We start from the raw sequence: 20,302 nt of genomic DNA on the forward strand, positions 1-20,302 counted from the left end.
ATTGAAAACCTATTTAAAAAAATAATGACAAAATCTTTCCTAACCTGGTGAATAGACATAGAAGCCCAGGAAGGACAGAGATTCCCCACCAACACAAAACCAAAGAGACCCAGACCAAAACACCCCATAATCAAAATTCAAAAGGTTAAAGACAGAGAATCTTAAAAACAGCAAGAGAAAAGCAGTTAGTTACCTATAAGGGAGTTCCCATAAGACTGTCAGATGATTTCTCAACAGAAACTTTGTAGTCCAGAATAGAGTGGCAAGAAATATTCAAAGTGATGAAAAGCAAGGAACTGTAACTGAAATTACTCTTCCCAACAAAGCTATCATTTAGAATTGAAGGGCCAATAAAGAGCTGCCCAGACAAGAAAAAGCTAAAGGGGTCCGTCACTTCCAAAGTGGTAGTATATGAAATGTTAAAGGGTCTTATTTAAGAAGAAGATAAAGAAAAAGAATGATAAAACATATCAACAATAAAATGGCAATAAATACATATTTATCAACAATTAAATCTAAAAAACAAAATAAACAAGCAATCAGAACAGTAGTAGACACATAGATACAGAGAACATTTTGACAGTTGTCAGACTGAATGGGGGTTTGGGGGATGGGTGAAGGGATTAAGAAGTACAAATTGGTTGTTAAAGAATAGTCGTGGAGATGTAAACTATAGCACAGGGAAGATAGTTAATAATATTCTAATTCTGGGATGGGGAACTTTTTTACTGCCAAGGGCCATTTGGATACTTATAGCATCATTTGTGGACCATACAAAATTATCAACTTAAAAATCAGCCTGTTATATTTGGTCAGGCTAATTTGGTGAGGCGTGTGATGTTAGCTGGCATTGATTTTGAAGGCCTTATATGGCCCACGGGCCAGACGTCCCCCACCCCAGATATGGTATTAGATGGGTATAAGATTTATTAGTATGATAAGTTAGTAAGTTATATAATGTCTAATAACTTACAGTATATGCCTGAAACTAATATAATATTGTAAGTCAACTGTAATTGAAAAATAAGAAATTATTTTTTAAAAAAAAAAGAAGTATTCTAGTCTTCTTTCAAGGATGGAGTGATAAATAAAAAATTGTAGTTTTATTCAAATTCTTAGGACCAGCATTTCACTTTGTGCAGGCCTGAAGGATGTATCTTCTGTCTTTTTGGATATTAAAATCTAAGCCCTCAGCCCTAGGTTTAATAGCCACCAGGCCAGTTGAAGTATTCACCTTCATTTTTCTTTCCTGACATTGAGTTTATTCTTTCTTTTTAGAATTCAGGATTTATTTTTCTTTTAAGGTTTTGTTATGAATGTTAATAAAATATATTTATCATAGCCCATTTCACTTCATTTGATCATGGCTTGGAATTCAATTTTTATATTTTATATAGAGATAGGATATTTCTAAAGTGGTGTTATAACTCTTACAAGTATAAACAACCACTTCTCTATAAAATTCAGCTAATAATTAAGAAATCAGACTTTAAAAATATTTCTATCTTAGTCAAATAGCACCTCACCAAAAGCTTTAAAATCGTACCACCTTATATCTACATGTGATACTTACAAACACAGAAAGGTTCTGGGGAACCTGTCCAACAATGAGGAAGCAGAATAACTAATCAAAGTAAGATTATCCCCAAAGCAGTATGGCCTGTCACCAACTGGAAATATATCCTCTTTGTATCTATTGATGAAAGTGCATCTGCAAATGATGACATACATACCTCTGTATTGAATACTGTTAATTACTGCATTCATTTAAAAATACATGAAAGAGCCTGGCCGGTGTGGCTCAGTGGTTGAGCACTGACCCATGCACCAAGAGGTCACAGGTTCGATTCCCCAGTGGGGGGCAGGCAGGGGGCGGCCAATTGATGTTCTCTCTCTTCCATGTTTCTATCTCTCTCTCTTTCTCCCTTCTTCTCTCTATAAAAAAATTTCTTTTTAAAAGAACACACTAATCTAATTAATTACACATTCTGGCAGGAATCCAGAGACCTCAGCAGCAGCTATGTGAATTGCTTTTCTTTACTGGGCCACCTTTTTTTTTATCATGTTTTAAGACATTGAATATCTTTTTTTTTTCCAAATTTTCATCCTAAGTACTTTTTTCAATTTGAATCATTCATTTTAATATGATCATTGTTTTTTAAGGTAGTTTATTTGCAAGGAAGATATATCAGTCTATAATTCTTGACTATCTCCCCAGACTCTTCCACTGAACAGTGTACAATGTTTCTAAGATCAATTATACATCAAGGAATAACACACGTTCTGCCAAATAGATAACACTTCTAGGTATCTGGCAAGCTGAACAGAAACGTTCGTGAGGTTTGCTAGGTTTCAAATGCTTGTCTACTCTTCTTTTATTGGTAAATTACTACAGAGGACTAGGAAGAATTAACATAAACTTTCATATGTATTCAATCTCTATATTAATATGTTCATGAATTATTTAATCAATTTGAGATAATGAGCAAAAAAATACTTTAAGGGCCTTTTTCTGGCATATTTGTGGTTTAAAAAAAACAAAACCCTAACTTAACCCACTTGGACCTCAGTTGAGTGAAAGTTGTCCCAAAGCTACCTAAATACACTTGTATTTTGTTCAACTAAAGAGCCATCCACTATTCTCCAGTCTTAGGTTATTTCAAAAACAACTTGAACTTTTCCTCAGGATTAAGAAGAAATTGCATAGGACACATGGAATCAACACAAGTAACTGAAAGCTTAAAATACATTCTAATCACGGTTTCATTTTCCCTCTGTAATATCAATGTGACAGAATAATGAAATTTTCAAACTTTCAGATTAATATATTATGTTTGGTAACTTTTTATAGTAAAACTTCTATACCTTGAATACCTACAAATGTTTAAGAATAAAGGCTCCAGCTGGTGTGGCTCAGTGGTTGAGCATCGACCCATGCACCAAGAGGTCGCCAGTTCAATTCCCTGTCAGGGCACATGCCCAGGTTGTGGGCCTGATCCCTACTAGGGGGGGGCATGCAGGAGGCAGCCAATCGATGTTCTCTCTCATCAATATTTCTATCTCTCTCTCCCTTCCTCTCTCTCTAAAACCAATAAAGAAAAATAAAATAAAATAAAATAAATAAAAAAAGAGAAAAGAAAATATATTAGTGGAGATAGGAGGCTGTCATTTAACAGCCTAGAAACATATAAAATACGTACACAACAACGATACTAACTTCTAGTAAGTTTTTATTCTTTTCCTCTATTTTGTAGGAAGCCAATGATGGAAAACAACAAAAAGTTATAAATGAGTGGTAAACAAATCTGGTGTCTAGTCCTTATTCCACTATGATATACATGCAACAGTAGGGAACTGTTTAAGACTTTGGACTTTAATTCATTGTTAAAATAGGGATTCTTGATTACATAATTTCTGATTAACTTTGGCCCTAAAATAATGAATACTTGTTAGAGGCCTAGAAATTTTGAAAATTTATTGTGGTCACAACCAGAATAACATTTCTAAGACAGGTTTTCATGATTGACAACTATAATTATTTTACAAAAATTAAAGTTAAATTCTTTCTATTATAGTGCATATATACAAAGAAAAAATACAAGTATATATAACTTTTCTGGAACTCATTGAATAATGTGGGACCATATAAGTTAAAATTTTAAAACAAAGATATAGTGGACAACAATTATTGAAATAATTGAATCTTTATTTTTTGGTTAATCCTCACCCACGGATATATTTCTGTTGCTTTTTTTCAGATAGAGTGGAAGGGAGAGAGAGAGAGAGAGAGAGAGAGAGAGAAAGAGAGAGAGAGAAACATTGATGTGAGAGAGACACATGAATTGGTTGCCTCCCACATGACCTTGACCGGGAATCGAACCTGAAATCCTTTGGTCCATGGGCTGCTGATGTTCTAACCGCTGAGCTAAACTGTCCAGGATGAAATCATTGAATCTTTAAGAATTGGATATTTCAAAACCAATTGTAGTTACTGTTTAGAACACATGACAAATACAGTGTGCTAAGTATATTTATTGTTCAATGTAAAAATTTGCATAATAAATTAAAAAGATTTGATAAACTATTTCTGGAGCATTAGTAGGACAAACTAAATAATATTGATTGGTGGTCTGTCATGCTTTTCAATTCTTTAAAATCAATGACTACAAAATTAAAATTCTTTCCCCACACCAGCTTAGTTCATTTTATGAAAATTGGTAAATTCTGTGTCATAGAAAAGGCCACAAACCCAAACATGAGCAAAGAATACAATAGTTAGAAAATCTAATTGAAAATTTAAATAAACACATTTCCCTCTTGTATTTTGCTTTTTTAAAAAAACAAAAACAAAAACGCTAGCATTCTATCATGCTGCCTGTTCTGATATCTTTCTAGAGAATAAGTTACTGATAGTATTTTTAAATCCCAACAAGATTGTGTTGACGCATTTGCAAAAGTTGGTGTTTCAACCTATTTCTCCTCTCCCTACAGGACGGGAAGCTGGAAGCGGTCTGTCATGAAGTCTCTTGCAAATTTCAGGCAGAGAGAATATGTGTCAGGTCACTGCCCATACACAATGCTCGACACAGTGGACCCTAAAAAAGTGGGCCTGGAAGCAAGCTGCCCCCCACTCTGCTACATGCAGAACAGCTCTCAGTCCACCGGCCAAGAAGAGTTTAGTTCTGCCAGCTTCGAGATGGTGTGAAAAAGCTCCAGCTGGCGCATGTAGCAGAAGAGCAATGAGAGTTTATTTTCCTTTGGCTCTAGGACAGAATCTGGGAGAAAATGGAAAGCAATTTAAAAAGAAACTTCACTGGCCCTGGCCGGTTTGGCTCAGCGGTTGGAGCATCGGCCTGCGGTCCAGAGAGGCCCGGGTTCGGTTCCCGCTAAGGGCACGTACCTCGGTTGCAGTTTGTCCCCGGCCCTGGTGGGTCGTGCGGGTGGCAGCCACTCGATGTGTCCCTTTCACGTCAATGTTTCTCTCTCTCTCTCTTCCTCTCTCTCCCTCCCGCTCTGTCTGAACAAAAAATGGAAAAATGTCCTCGGGTGAGGATAAAAAAAAACCAAAAACAACCCAAAACTTCACTGTGTGTATGTATGTGCCTGTGTATGTGTATGTGTGTGGAGTCTTCTTTGTTTTTGGCCTCTCCAGGGGAAAACTTAATGCTGTTGGCTACTTTTCCATTAATGTCCAACTTAATTCTCCTGTAGGGAAATTACAAGATCCCTAGATTTAATTCTTGGTTGATTTCAAATCAATCATTGATCACTTACGAGGCTAAAAATCGTTGAGTACATCTAATGTTAAAAAGTGCTTTAAGGGGGTTTACTCTGGCTCATCATCTTTAGAAACAGAAGATTCTTAAAATTGTCATGGTCTCTTTCCCTTTGTTGTCATAATTAAAATTCCTCTTGCCCTGGCTGGTTTGGCTCAGCGGTTAGAGCGTTGGCCTATGGTCCAGAGAGACCCAGGTTCGGTTCCTGCTAAGGGCATGTACCTCGGTTGCAGTTTGTCCCCGGTCCTGGTTGGTCATGCAAGTGGCAGCCACTTGATGTGTCCCTTTCACGTCGATGTTTCTCTCTCTCTCCCTCTCATTCTATCTGAACAAAAAATGGAAAAATGTCCTCAGGTGAGGATAAAAATAAAATAAAATAAAATATTACTTCTAAAAGTAAAAAATTAAAATAAATAAAATAAAATTCCTCTTTTTCCTGCATCCAGTATTTTGTTTTTTTATTGCACAAAATTTTTCTGAAAAAACAGTGCAATAAAGTGGATATGCTTGTGAAGCTTATTTGATCCAGCCAGGTGGGGCTGTCATGAATTAGGATGATGGGGCTAGTGGATCTCCCACGAATGGGAGGTTCCGGTCAGGTTTCAGTGAAGCTGAGGATGTGGTCAATGCCCCAGAGCCATACCACTTAGGCTGTACCAGACTTTGCCCAAACCTAGGCCGGGCAAAGCCACTAGATGTCAGAGAGTGGGCCTCCATAGCCAGAACTGGATCACTGAAGCTTTGCTCTGGCAGAAGTCCAGAGTGGGGGTTCTAGAGTATCTCCTGAGAGGGGGAAACATCAGTCAAGTTGACAAGAAGGTGAAGGGAATGACACTCGCCGCAAAACCACACAACTCAGTCACTGAGACCCCCTTAGGTCTGGCCAGACCTTAATGCTGTGGCCAAAGGTAGCTGACTCCTCAGCAGGGCATAAGCTCCACAGGGTGAGGTGAGAGAGAATCCAAAGGGCGGGGCTATTGTTTTCCCCTAGGCTGATGCCACACAGAAGAGAGTGCTCTACCCAAGAAATATGGCATCTGTGGAATGAGAGAAGGACTCAGCACAAGGATCCTGGTGGCTGTTCCTTCAGTTCTCTCCCCAGAGCCACAGTCCTCAGACTCTTTTCACATGACTCTACTCTGCTGTGCTCTCCTCCATCAAAGCCCAGAGTGAGTGGCTTTGAATGAACTTTTGTGCACTGGCCCTTTAAGAGTATTCTTCTATCTCTAGCAGAATCTTGTCTCTCCCTGATGGACAAAACCCCCGCTGCTTTTTACTGGAAGTTATGTGGGTGTCTTTTCCTGACTCTGGTGCTCTGGGTTTGGGAGCCCAGCTTGGGGTTGAGACCCCATGCTTCCCTGGGGCACCCCCTACCGCTGAGATAGCCCTCCGGAATGTCAGCCACCACCCGTGGGAGTGGGACAGATCTTTTCACATCTCTACCCTTCTTCCCATCCTCAATATGGTATTTTTCTGTAGATCCTTGGTTATAAGATTTCTCCTTAGCTAGTCTGCGGTTGGTTATTCACGATGATTGTTGTATAACTTAGTTGTAATTCCAGTTTGGTCCTGAGAGGAGGTGAGTATAGCTTTTACCTACTCTGCTGCCACCTTTGTGTAGATCGCTTTCTTCTGTTAGTTGTATGTGGGCAGGACAAAAGCCCTGCCCTAGAGTTTCCCTTCAGTCCTTGGGTCCCAAACCAGTTCACCTTCCTCTTATCTTTCAGCATTCTCCTTCATTTGTTTCTTCTGTATGTCTAGGGTTTATAGTTGTCCTCAGAAGGGAGGAACAGAGAAACAGAAATGTATAAAATCTTTTTTTTTTTCTTTATTGATTTTAGAGAGAGAGGAAGGGTGAGGGAGAGAGAGATAGAAACATCGATGAGAGAGAACATCAATTGGCTGCCTCCTGCATGCCCCCCACTGGGGATCAGGCCCACAACCTGGGCATGTGCCCTGACCGGGAATCGAACCAGCAGCCTCTTGGTGCATGGGTTGATGCTCAACCACTGAGCCACACCGACCAGGCTATACAATCTTATTCAGACTGGAAATCCTATATAGTAATTTAACTCTCAAACAATGTTTGAAAAAACAAAAATATAACTTTGTTGGTAATTGGTATAATCAAATGTAATATTTATTGGGTTAGCACTTTGGGAACAGTGTTTCTATGTGTGAGAAATAGATAAGAACACCCAACTCCACACAGAGCTGGGAGGTCATGAAGGGGCAGTTCTCATGCAGGCACCACCACCATCTCAATTTGCATAACCAGCAGGAAGAAGGAAGATTTTCCTACCCCAGCAAGAGCGAATTTTTCTCCAGTTCCAGCCCATAAGAAACCACCACAACCATGGACTCTTGTTCTTTTTCAATGAACTTTTGTTCAAAACTACCTTCTCCAATTTCCTCTCAGGAAATAAAGCTGGCCATCCATTTTTCTCCTCGGAGTTGCCTACAGTTTGCTTGCCCCAAATAGAGTATTACAAAGTTCTCTGGTTAAACTGAACCACACATTTTTTTTTTTTTTTTTTTTATCCTCACCCGAGGACATTTTTCCATTTTTTACTCAGATAGAGCGGGAAGGAGAGAGAGGAAGAGAGAGAAACATCGATGTGAAAGGGACACATCGAGTGGCCGCCACCCACACGACCCAACCAGGGCCGGGGACAAACTGCAGCCAAGGTACATGCCCTTAGCGGGAACCGAACCCGGGTCTCTGTGGACCGCAGGCTGACGCTCTAACCGCTGAGCCAAACCGGCCAGGGCTGATCCACACATTTTTTAAGAAATATATTAACTGCTAGCAAGATGGAAAAACTGTCATTTTTTTTTTTTTTTAAACCTTACACATCTTGTTTTTCTACATATAATAGCTAAAATTCCTCTTGAGGAAAGACTGTTGTCCCTTATAATGGAGAAATCACTTAATGGGTGATTTGTTAATGCTAACTAAATCTATAATTCTAACATAAAATAGAAAATAAAACCAAATTGCTTTGCACAATAGTGTTGCAATACTTCAAATTAAGTTCACTTTCTTTGGAAGGTAGAGTTGTAGGGAGTGGGACTTTGAGAGAGGAGATATACTCAATAGTATTCCACAGGTATAAAGGTGAGTTAGTCTAGCTTGTTAGATTTGGAGACTCAAAGAAAAGCTTCATCTAGTTCAAGTTTTTCTATGTGGTAGTTTCATTCCTTTACAACTAAGATTGAAGGAAAATCTAATTAAATATTACAGCTGAATCTTGCTGCTTGCTGTGGGGAATTGAGAGGACAGTGTCAGCCCATGTTTGGGGTGAAGCTATATCAAGAAGTACAGCCCTGGCCAGTTTGGCTCAGCGGTTGAGCGTTGGCCTGTGGAGCAGAGAGTCCCGGGTTCGGTTCCCGCTAGGGGCACATACCACAAAAACAAAACAACAGTGTGTGGAAAGCAGTTTTCAGTGGATAAGTATGACATGTACAAATGTAGAGCCTCGCTGAGGTGGCAAGGGACACCCCAAATGGATTTGTAGACCAGGTCAAAATTCTATGGTGAATCCCATAAATATTTATGGAAGGAAATGTAGTAAAACAAATAGCAACAAAAGTGAAATGCTGGAAATCAAACAGGATAAAGCTTAGTCTACTGAATTTTGACATGAAAAGGAAAAGTTGTCTCCGAAGTACTGGGCATTTATGGAACGTGAGTATAATAAGAGTCTTACACGCTCTAATTCAGAGGGTTTGTGTAAGGCTTGCATCTGTTACAGAAGATGCGCATTCCCAAATCCACTTGAAACTTGCCAGTTACATAAATATAATTAGACAACCTGTTGACGTTAAAGACCCTTGTACTCAGGTCTCTTGTAGACCTTGATATGTATACTAGAGACTATTCTTGGACGTTCTGATTCATGGACCTTGTTTCTGGTTTTTCTTTATAGAATTTCCTCACAATGGTCTCCAACTCACTATGCTCCATGATTTGTATTAACTTGAATTCTCAGGAAGTAGGTGTCTGGAAACTGAAGGTAAATATAGACACTCCTTTTTGTTCCCCTGACCTGTTGGAAAGCATTTAAAAAAATTCCTTTGTTATAGATGATGAAATTGAGTTTAGAGAAGATAACTTATCCAAATATATACAACGAGGCAAGGGCTGAATTATATTTGAATTTAGTAGACCAGTAATTTTAAAGTCAGGCTTTTTAGGAGCTCTCATGAAGCCTCCTAGGCATATTTATCATTCTGTGTTTGTATGTTGAGGGAGAGTGGAAGATGGTTACTACTCTTAATAAATAAGATGATCACAAACCTAGTATATAACAGAACAGTTTTGTATAATGTTATTTACAAACTTTGAAAAAGAAATAAGCCCGGCCCGTGTGGCTCAATGGTTGAGCCTCGACCCATGCACCAGGAGATCTCCGGTTCGATTCCCGGTCAGGGCACATGCCCAGGTTGTGGGCCCGATCCCCAGTGGGGAGCATGCAGGAGGCGGCCAGTCGATGTTCTCTCTCATCGATGTTTCTATCTCTCTCTTCCTCTCCCATACTCTCTCTCTAAAATCAATAAACAAAAATAAAATAGCCCTGGCCAGTTTGGCTCAGCAGTTAGAGCATCGGCCTGCGGTCCCGAGAGACCCGGGTTCAGTTCCCGCTGAGGGCATGTACCTCGGTTGCAGTTTGTCCCCGGCCCTGGTCGGTCGTGCGGGTGGCAGCCACTCGATGTGTCCCTTCACGTCGATGTTTCTCTCTCTCTCTCTCTCTCTCTCTCTCTCTCTTCCTCTCTCTCCCTCCCACTCTACCTGAACAAAAAAATGTCCTCCGGTGAGGATAAAAAAAATAAAATAAAAGAAGTATTATTTAAAATAAAATGTTTAAGGAATTTTTGGGTAAACTATGATATGATCAAGTGCTCTTCTGGGAAACTAATTACCAGATAATTGCCTTTCAATTCCAGCAAGAAAAGCCCATGCCCCAGACCCCTGTGCTTTAGAGCATTCCACTCTGACCCTCCTGTGGCCATGCTACTCTCTAGAGGGGGAGGAGTCCACTAGCCAAGAGGACATGCCCACCTGGGCACCTAGCTCCCACTTCCTTTCTAAGCTACGCTACATCTACAAGAATTGGGAATATTCTCTGCCCAAATGATTCTGAGCCGGCTTCCAAGGCTATCATGACCGTTTTCCCTGGGCCCATCCAACTCACAGGATGGCGTTCTGGTGGGCCTCTCCCTAGGTCTGAGGCTGCTGAGGGCCAGCATGAGGGTGTGGACAGAGCTTACCCTTGCAAACTGGGGTGTCCACACTTCTGCATAAAAGACTCCTTCCAATACAATTTAGAGAAGCCAGAGGTGGGAAAGGACTAGAGACGGATAATAGGTGAGATCTCCTGGAATGGCCACCTTTCGGTACAGAAATCCAGGAGTCTGATGATTCTAAGCTAGAATCTGACCTTCCAGGTATTCATGAAAATTTATTTGATCAAGGAGAAAAAAAAATATATATATATTTTTTATCCTCACCCGAGGACATTTTTCCATTTTTTGTTCAGGTAGAGTGGGAAGGAGAGAGAGGAAGAGAGAGAGAGAAACATCAATGTGAAAGGGGCGCATTGAGTGGCTGCCTCCTGCACACATGACCCAACCTGGGCCGGGGACAAACTGCAACCGAGGTACGTGCCCTTAGCGGGAACCGAACCCAGGTCTCTCTGGACAGCAGGCCGACGCTCTAACCGCTGAGCCATACCGGCCAGGACAAGGAGAAAATATTTTAAGCAGTGTATTAGCTTGGTTTGTAACTTTTAAATATTTTGCCAGATGGATCATGGACTTCTATGCATACTCTTGCCTCCATCCCTGCTAACGTCATGGGTGATTTTTCTGGTTCTTGCCTCACGTGGGTGACTATCAGTTTAATGTCAGACATTCTTCCACTTGTATCCAGTTTAACAAGAATGATCTAACTACTCTTCTTTTTTGATAAAATGTCCTTACCAGGCTTTATTTGAATGGACTTGTTTTAGTCTCTTTTCTTGTAAGTTTGAATTAAAACTAACATGAGCTTATAACTATATTGAATAAACAATTTTATCCTCACCCGAGGACATTTTTTTTTTCCATTTTTTGTACAGACAGAGTGGGAGGGAGAGAGAGGAAGAGAGAGAGAGAAAGAGAAACATCGACGTGAAGGGACACATCGAGTGGCTGCAACCCGCACGACCAACCAGGGCCGGGGACAAACTGCAACCGAGGTACATGCCCTTAGCGGGAACCGAACCCGGGTCTCTCCGGACCGCAGGCTGACGCTCTAACCGCTGAGCCAAACTGGCCAGGGCTTGAATAAACAATTTTAAACAATCTAAACCTCAATTTCAACTAGGTGCATTTTTGTTTTTAATCCATATTATCTTAAAAGTTTTGGATAATCGATTTTTTGACCAAAGGTTTTTCCAGCCAAACAAAATCAATTGAAATCCTCCACACTAGAGCATACTGTTCCTATGAAAGAAATAGACAAATGGATGAATGGAAGGAAGGATGAGTGATGAATGGATGGGTAGATTGGATAGACAGATAATTTTTTTTTCAAAGAAGTCATTTCTGTTCAGTGTAATTATTTTGTCCTAAGCAAGGTTCAAATTTACACCTACCGATAATGATGCTATTACAGCAATTGTTGGCCATATAGTGTAGTAGACAGAGACTAGATTTTAGGTCCATATAAGCCTAAATCGCAATTGCTCCTTTGCCACTAAGTAGCTGTGTAATTTTAACAATTTACCAAACCTCTGAAATGTAATTTTCTCACCATAAGGTGGAGAAAACATACTTATTTCTCTCTATAGGAGAGCAATTGGTTCTAAAAGGGTTGCTTATAAGTATTAGAAACTTTATTGTTCATTGCAATTTATGTAACATCTACAAGATTTTAATTAATTCAAAAGTGAATTCAAGCATCAAGCTCATAATAGACTGTAATATGCATTCCTAATTGGATTGTGTGCAGATCTGGAGCGTCAGTCATCATACCAATGAACAGTATTTATATTTAACAGTTTGTTTAGGAGCTGGGTAGATTACCGCCCTGGCTGGTTTGGCTCAGCCGTTAGAGCGTTGGCCTGCTCTAGAGAGACCCAGGTTCGGTTCCCGCTAAGGGCATGTACCTCAGTTGCAGTTTGTCCTCGGCCCTGGTTGGTCGTGCGGGTGACAATCACTTGATGTGTCCCTTTCACGTCGATGTTTCTCTCTCTCTCCTTCCCACTCTATCTGAACAAGAAATGCGAAACTGTCCTTGGGTGAGGATAAAAAAAAAAAAGAAGAAGAAGCTGGGTAGATTACCATAAAACGGGAGCAATCTTCTAACAGTTTTGGAGATTATTCTTGGACAAAATAAGATTGATCTGGTTTTAGAAAGAATCCACTATATTGGAACATAGGATGTAAAAACCCACTAAAAAGAGATGAAGTCAATATTTGTTTTTGTGAGGATTAGGTAGGCTAACATTTGTTAACTATTTGCCACAGTGCACATTTCACAGTAGCTGATCAGTAAATATTTATTTTTTTATTCTCAGAAACTCAGTGTTCCTGGTATAAACATGCTTTATCATTTGATATGGTACCTAAAATGCCTACACTGGAGGGAGTAAAATTTGAAAATATTAAAAATTTTTTTTCTTTTTTATTAATTTTTAGAGCAAGAGGGAGGGACAGGGAGAGAGGGATAGAAACATCGATGAGAGAGAACATTGATTGGCCGCCTCCTGCATGCCCCCCACTGGGGATTGGGCTCACAACCTGGGCATGTGCCCTGAATGGGAATCGAACCGGTGATCTCTTGGTGCAAGGGTCAATGCTCAACCACTGAGCCACACTGGCTGGGCATTTGAAAATGTTTTTATTTTCAAAACTCTCCTATTAAAATTCTTATCTTCCTAGGGAGGTCTAACATCTTAAATCATTATTGGTTAACATTTTTGTGGGGAGGAATTTGCTGATAAGATGAGAGGAAACCACTGGATGGTAATTTTGCTTTTGTGTGTGTGTCTTTTGGGGGTCAGCTAAATGCAGAATATATTTCAATGAGAAGGGAATGAGAAAATCATAGATATTGATAGGATGGTAGAGTAAAAACCATGAAAACCATACTCATAAATTTGAAAATTACCCTGTAGTCTGTGAGGATTGAATCACTATAATCAGGGAAATGACATGATCAGACTGAATTTCAAGGTCACTGAGGATATAAAACAAAAGCAAAGAAATTGAGAATAGAAGCTCAGTGAAGAGTTCATTGACTAATTCACACCAGAGAGGATGAGAACTGAAAATAGGGGTCTTTAGAGGAATGAGAGGGTCAATTTGAGAAATGATTTTAGAGAGAGGGAAAGGGAGAGGGAGAGAGAGATAGAAACATCAATGAGAGAGAACATCGATTGGCCGCCTCCTGCATGCCCTTCACTGGGGATCGGGCCCACAACCTGGGCATGTGCCCTGTGGGGAATCAAACTGGTGACCTCTTGGTGCATGGGTCAATGCTCAACCACTGAGCCATGCTGGCCAGGCTATATTTATTTGACTTATAAAAAAATTATATGATGAAACTTACCAGAAATACATTGAAAATATAAGATGATACCAACACGTAAAAGCAGGCTGAAGAATAGAGATAATGACCCGATAAAGAACAGAGGACGATAAACAAGGTACAAGTTAGAAGAGCCAAACAAGGAGAGAGTTTTAAGAATGAAGAAATAGCCAGGAGAGTCATAGTACTGTCACTGTCAAAACAGTTTAGATCAGGACAAGAAAACATCATGGAGCTTGACAAGATGTATTCATGAACCCAATTAAGAGATGGTCATTATTTTGGTATGACCCAAACGTAGGTTACAGTGGTTTGAGGATCAATTGAAGGAAGACAAAATAGCAAAAATAATTATGCAAAAGTCTTTAAGAAATTTAAAGATGAAAGGAAGGAGAAATATTGAATGATACTTTGATATCGAGAAGTTTCCAGTGCTGGGAACTTTTTTCTAAGGCAAATTAGTTCTGCTGCAGATTAATTAGGTAAGAATTCAAAATTTCTGAGGTCTTTAATAATTTGGACTATCTTGCTCATGTCGTTCCAAGCCACACTTCTAATTCTAATTAGGTCATGACATTTTGGCATTATCAACATTGCTTCACTGAATTACTTCTGCATCTGCCCTTTTTAATTGAGAGACAATATGATCTTTAGACTTTTAGTCTCTCTCTCTCTCTACTATTTTTTTCCACTGTTCCTGTGCCAAATTTGTATTCCTTAAAAACGAATTTTACTATGCCATTATAGTAACAATAATAGTGATTTTGTTAGATGTGAGAAACAGAAAAAATGACAAATTTCTTCACTACCGAATCAATCCCGCTTAACCTCCCTACTGCTTCTCAGAACAATATTGCAAACTTTTCATTCCCCTACAACTTTGTTCATGCTGTTCTTGGACTGTAGGAAGTCTCTTTCCTTCTGTGCAAACCCACCCGTTCTTAAAGGCTAGGCTCAACCCCTCAACCCCACGTCTTCTGTAAATCTTCTGTTGACTATCCCAACCTACTTGGCCCCTTCTTCAACCTCATATAATACTTTAGCATACTGTAAAAAAAAAAAATGACTCATGATCATATGCTAGTATCTCTTTCCCTCTCTTGGATTTATGCTTCCAGGTCTCTTCTCACCAACTAGGTTGTAAACACATTAGTGCAAGTGAGAGAATCTTATGTTTCTGTAGTCCTGGGCTCCAATGCCCACTCCAAATCTTTCTTCAGTTGCTACAAGTATACGTAGAAGAGAGTTAGGCACAAAGAAATCATTATTCAACACTTCTTTAACACTGTGCAGGAGACAAATGATCAAGTATAGAAGGATAATGTACCCCAAACAAACATTTTTCTTATCAGCGTTTCTAAATTCTGGTACATAACTTTGAGGAAGGTAAAGAATGTGTATATATGTGCAGAGGCTGAGATTTCCGAGAGGACATAGTGATTTTACTAGTTCTTTTAGAAATGTTATCTGCGGGAAGTAAATCACATTTCTGGCTGTAAGTGTACAATCGAGAGTTCTCAATGCCTTTTTAAATAAGTTTGATATTTTTCCTCATAAGGAGAGAAATATGAAACATCTCTGAACATCTGAAAAACAACAAATTGTAATGATATATAAACCCGAATGTCTAATTTTACCTGTCATTTAACTGAACTATCTCATAAACACAATCTAACCTAATTTAAAGCAGTAATGGTTAGCATTTACAAAGGTTAATTTGAATAATTTCATATGATCCTGAAAATAATAGATAATTTTTTTACATTATATTAATTCCTCTTTGTAACCTCACCTTTGAAGCTATCAAGTTTAAATTACAAATGTACAGAACTATGCAAAACACGAGCTAGAAAACTAGTCTAGCTTCCAAATGAAAACAAAATATAAGGCTACATGAGGCTGAATTGGAATTTTCAAGAACTAAGTGGATTTCTTTTCTCTTTTTTTAATCCTCATTCGAGGACATTTTTCCATTTTTTGTTCAGATAGAGTGGGAGGGAGAGAGAGGAAGAGAGAGAGAGAGAGAAACATCGACGTGAAAGGGACACATCTAGTGGTTGCCACCCACACGACCCAACCAGGGCCGGGGACAAATGCAACCGAGGTACGTGCCCTTAGCGGGAACCGAACCCTGGTCTCTCTGGTCCGCAGGCCGATGCTCTAACCTCTGAGCCAAACTGGCCAGGGCGGATTTCTTAGTAATACCTCCCAACTTTGAATTAGGCAAATTTGTTTCATTTTCATCCTCTCTTTTGATGGTTCCAACTTTTATATTTCCTTGGCTTTTTGGTACTTCTTCCCTTACCACAACTATAACCAGACATGGATGCTATGTGATCTCATGATTCTTCGGATTCTCCATATAAAGTAATACGATGCTTAGACCCAACTTCCTTCTGTTAGTCTCCTATCAAAATTTACTTGTTTCTCACACCCCCAACAGCCTTCTCTTTGCAAATTAGCAATAAGACGTTACCCAAATACATGAACTTGGATGCCGTACCATATCTTAACCCAGTCAAAATGCAAATACCAGGAGGTCCTTAAGTCATCAGTTTAATAGTCAGATTTACAGCTTCCAGCAGAGGCTTTGGTTTGTGCGAGAGGAGTGCATTTTCCCATAGTTGGGGGGACGTGGACTTCCCCAAAGGTAGGGCTAGTATAGACACGGGGCTGTCACAAATCTTCCTTTGACAACTACAGTTATAATGACCCAGAGTGAGAACCCGCTTAAATTACTTTTTATCCGTTAAAGATGAGACAAAAAGTAAGCGATCAGAAAGAAGAGGAGAACTATTTAACTCAACTAAGGACTAATTTTCAACACTTGGCTGCCCTCTGTTTTACGGTTCTTAAACCTGGGTGGACATTCATCATTTGGCCAGCTTGCTGGACATAACAATTTTGGCCTCTACCCTCTGACATTCTGATTCAATATGTCTGGGGTATAAACCAGGATTCTGTGGACTTCTTTTCATAATGCCCTAGATGTTTCTGACCTAGGTCATCTGAGGACTGTACTCAGGCCAACTTGGCAGTATAAGTGTTTAAAGATCTGTCTTAGTATGTTTTCTGTCATTTGCTTTATCTTTGTCATATGTAACCCCTCTCCTGGTTATCTTAACCTTTGATTCCGTTTAGTCCTAAGGAAAGTCCTCAAAATTTGATTACTCAACCTTCATTACGTTCTTTTTTTAAATACATAGCTAACAATAAAATAGAATCCTAGAACCTTCACCTCCTTTTGGAAAAGAAAATTAAATGTTTGTGAATTATTTCTCCAAATACTACGAAGGGGCACCACACCCTCGTGGGCGGGTGTGACTGATGTGGGGGCCTGGTTTGGGAGCCGACTAAACTGCTTGCTCGTGCCTGTGGCTGCCGGTGCTGCAGGAGGCCACAGACTTGTCTCCGCTGTTGCTACCTGGATTCACCACAACTGGAGACAGTGCCAGACTTTCAGACACCAAGGATGCTGCTGCCCATCTTCCCTTCTTTCAGACATGGATGGAGGCCGCACCTGGATTCCTCCACTGCAACCATATTTACTGGGGCCATAGGCTGAGGTAAGTGGTTGGGCTACCATATCAGTTGACTGGGCCGCAGGTCGAGCAACGAGGACTCTAGAAGGGGAGTGAGGATGAGGAGGGACAAGAGACACGAGAAATGGAGACAAGACAGGGCTCTGATCAAGTCTCGTTTATTCAGGGGTAATTCACACAATATATAGGGCAAGAAGCACCTGTTGCCAAGCACCAGGCTTGCCCGAAGCAAATCTAGGAAATACTACAAAGGAACAAAAGGTCAGCAAAGACTGGCTTCTTGAGTAAATGGTTACTTAAAGAAATGCAAAATGCAGAGATAAAGAAATGCAGAATGCAGAGATATCCTGCCTTGGGGCAGGCGATGGCAGAGTGGATTATAACAAAATTGAGGCCATGCAAAAAGTCTCCCACAATCAGTGAGCCCCATCTCTGTCCTTCCTCATATCCTGTCTCTTTTATATGTTCCAACATGCGCACCTTCAGATGTACTGACGTGTGGATCTCTCAGATGCGCTACTGTGAGTAGAGGAACCTTTATTGGGTTATAGATGTTTGATTGATTTTAGAATTATGGAGAAATACAAAGGGGTCATCTCACTCCACCACGATGCTGATATTACTCCCAAAACATCCCTTTCTTATATAACTATTCATGTGTAATGTTTAAATGTGATTCATTGCTAAGTGTCATAGGCACATAATATCTCATTAAAATTCTCCTGGCAGTTTTATTAGGCACTTATTATCATTTCCTATCACAGATGAGATAACTGAGATATACATAGTTTAAATGACTTTTTCTAAGTTGCACATTTAATAAGGGCTGACTGGTTCAAAATACATTCTCTGTTCACTATGTAATCCAAGTTTTAGAGATTTATTTTATCACCTTTTCCCAAATTTTGTCTTTAAAATATTAGTACAGAGGTGCTCTTCAAAAAATATATTCCATATAAGGTAGGAATTTCTTCTTGAAGATGTATTCAATAGTCATGTATTACAGGATCTATAAGCAAAGTCATGTTTAATATTTTTAAAGGCAACATTATAAATTTAGAATTATTTGACTGCCCGGCTGGTGTAGTTCAGTGGTTGAGCATTGACCCATGCACCAAGAGGTCACCGGTTTGATTCCCAGTCAGGGCACATGCCCAGGTTGTGGGCCCGATCCCCAGTGGGGGGCATGCAGGAGGCAGCCAGTCGATGTTCTCTCTCGTCGATGTTTCCATCCCACTCCGTCTCCTTTCCTCTCTCTAAAAATAAATCAATAAAGAAAAAAAAATTTTAGAATTATTTGATCATGAAACACCTTTTTATATATATCAATATATTTATGAAAAAAGTAACCTGACTTTCTATTTCCAGCTGGAATCAAACAGCAGCATTGAGTTTAAGTAAGGTACTAATGACGGGTCCAATCAGAGAAGGTATTCTTTCATTTATTGCCATGCATTTATTTTTTATGACTCCTTGTTAAAAATGATGCTAGTTGATAGAGATACAAATAGGATAGAGTCCCTGCCTTCAGGGAACTCTCAGACCATTAACAAACCATGAGAACTGGCATTTCTCTATCGTGGTTAGCTCTTCAGGTTAGTTTCATACAAAGTAAGTCTGTGTCAAGAGGTTGGTCTCTGCAAAGTTAATTGGCTGGGATGAATTTTAGCCTCAATTTAGATGATTACCAGAAGCATGTGTAATTTTAATTAAGATGATACCTCTCTCTCCTTCCTAATTCCAATCCTAATCTAAAAAATTATTTTTTTAAAAAGCGAGCAACAACAATTACAACCATCTATAAAACAAAATAAAAATTATTTAGAACCAGAAATGAAAGAGAGATGCAGAGTGACTACAATTAAATATAATGTTTAAGATAAAATGCTTAATAAATTATTTTTTCTGCTGAAGGGATAAGATAATTAATAAACTGAGGTATTATAATGTACTGAAAAGTTTACCCTGGATATGGTAGAGAACTAAAAAGATTTAAAATATAAAAAAGATCCCGGAAAGTGTGGCTCAGTGGTTGAGCATCAACCCATGCACCAAGAGGTCACCAGTTTGATTCCTGGTCAGGGCACATGCCCAGGTTGTGGGCCAGATCCCCAGTGCAGGGCATGCAGGAGGCGGCCAATCTATGTTGTCTCTCATCAATGTTTCTATCTCTCTCTCCCTCTCCCTTCCTCTCTCTCTCTAAAATCAATAAAGAAAGAAAAAAATTAAAATAAAATATAAATATGAAAAAGAAGTTAAGAGATATAATAGATAGAATGTTTTCAACTATATTTCAAATAAGATTTAAAGAAATAGAACAAGGTAACTGTATTTTGACAAGCTGAGAAGCAATAATTAAAATTATTTTAGCTGAGACTATTTCTCTTTCTAAATGCTTAGCCCATTAATTTTTCTCTTCTTATTTCTATCACAAGGGTCAGTCAATACAGCACACAGGCCAAATATTGTCCACCATTTGTTTTTCCTACGGCCTGTGATCTAAGGATAATTTTTACTTTTTAAAATGGTTGAAAAAACAAGAATAGCATTTTGTGACTCATGAAAATTGTATAAAATTCAAATATCAATGTCCATAGAGTCTTGGTACAACAGCCATGCTCGTGCGTTTGCATATTGTAATGGCTCCTTGAGTTGAAGCAGAATTGAATAGTTGTGACAGAGATCTTTGGCCCACAAAGCCAAAATATTTGTATATCTGGCCTATTAAAGAAATTATTTGCTCATTCCTGCTTTATTATATAAGCATTTAATGCAAATATATATATATTTTTTTTATCCTCACCTGAGGATATTTTTCCATTTTTTGTACAGATAGAGTGGGAGGGAGAGAGAGGAAGGGAGAGAGAGAGAGAAACATCGACATGAAGGGACACATCGAGTGGCTGCCA

This window comes from Molossus molossus, unplaced genomic scaffold (assembly GCF_014108415.1).
Source record: "Molossus molossus isolate mMolMol1 unplaced genomic scaffold, mMolMol1.p scaffold_m16_p_2, whole genome shotgun sequence".
Lineage (NCBI taxonomy): Eukaryota > Metazoa > Chordata > Mammalia > Chiroptera > Molossidae > Molossus > Molossus molossus.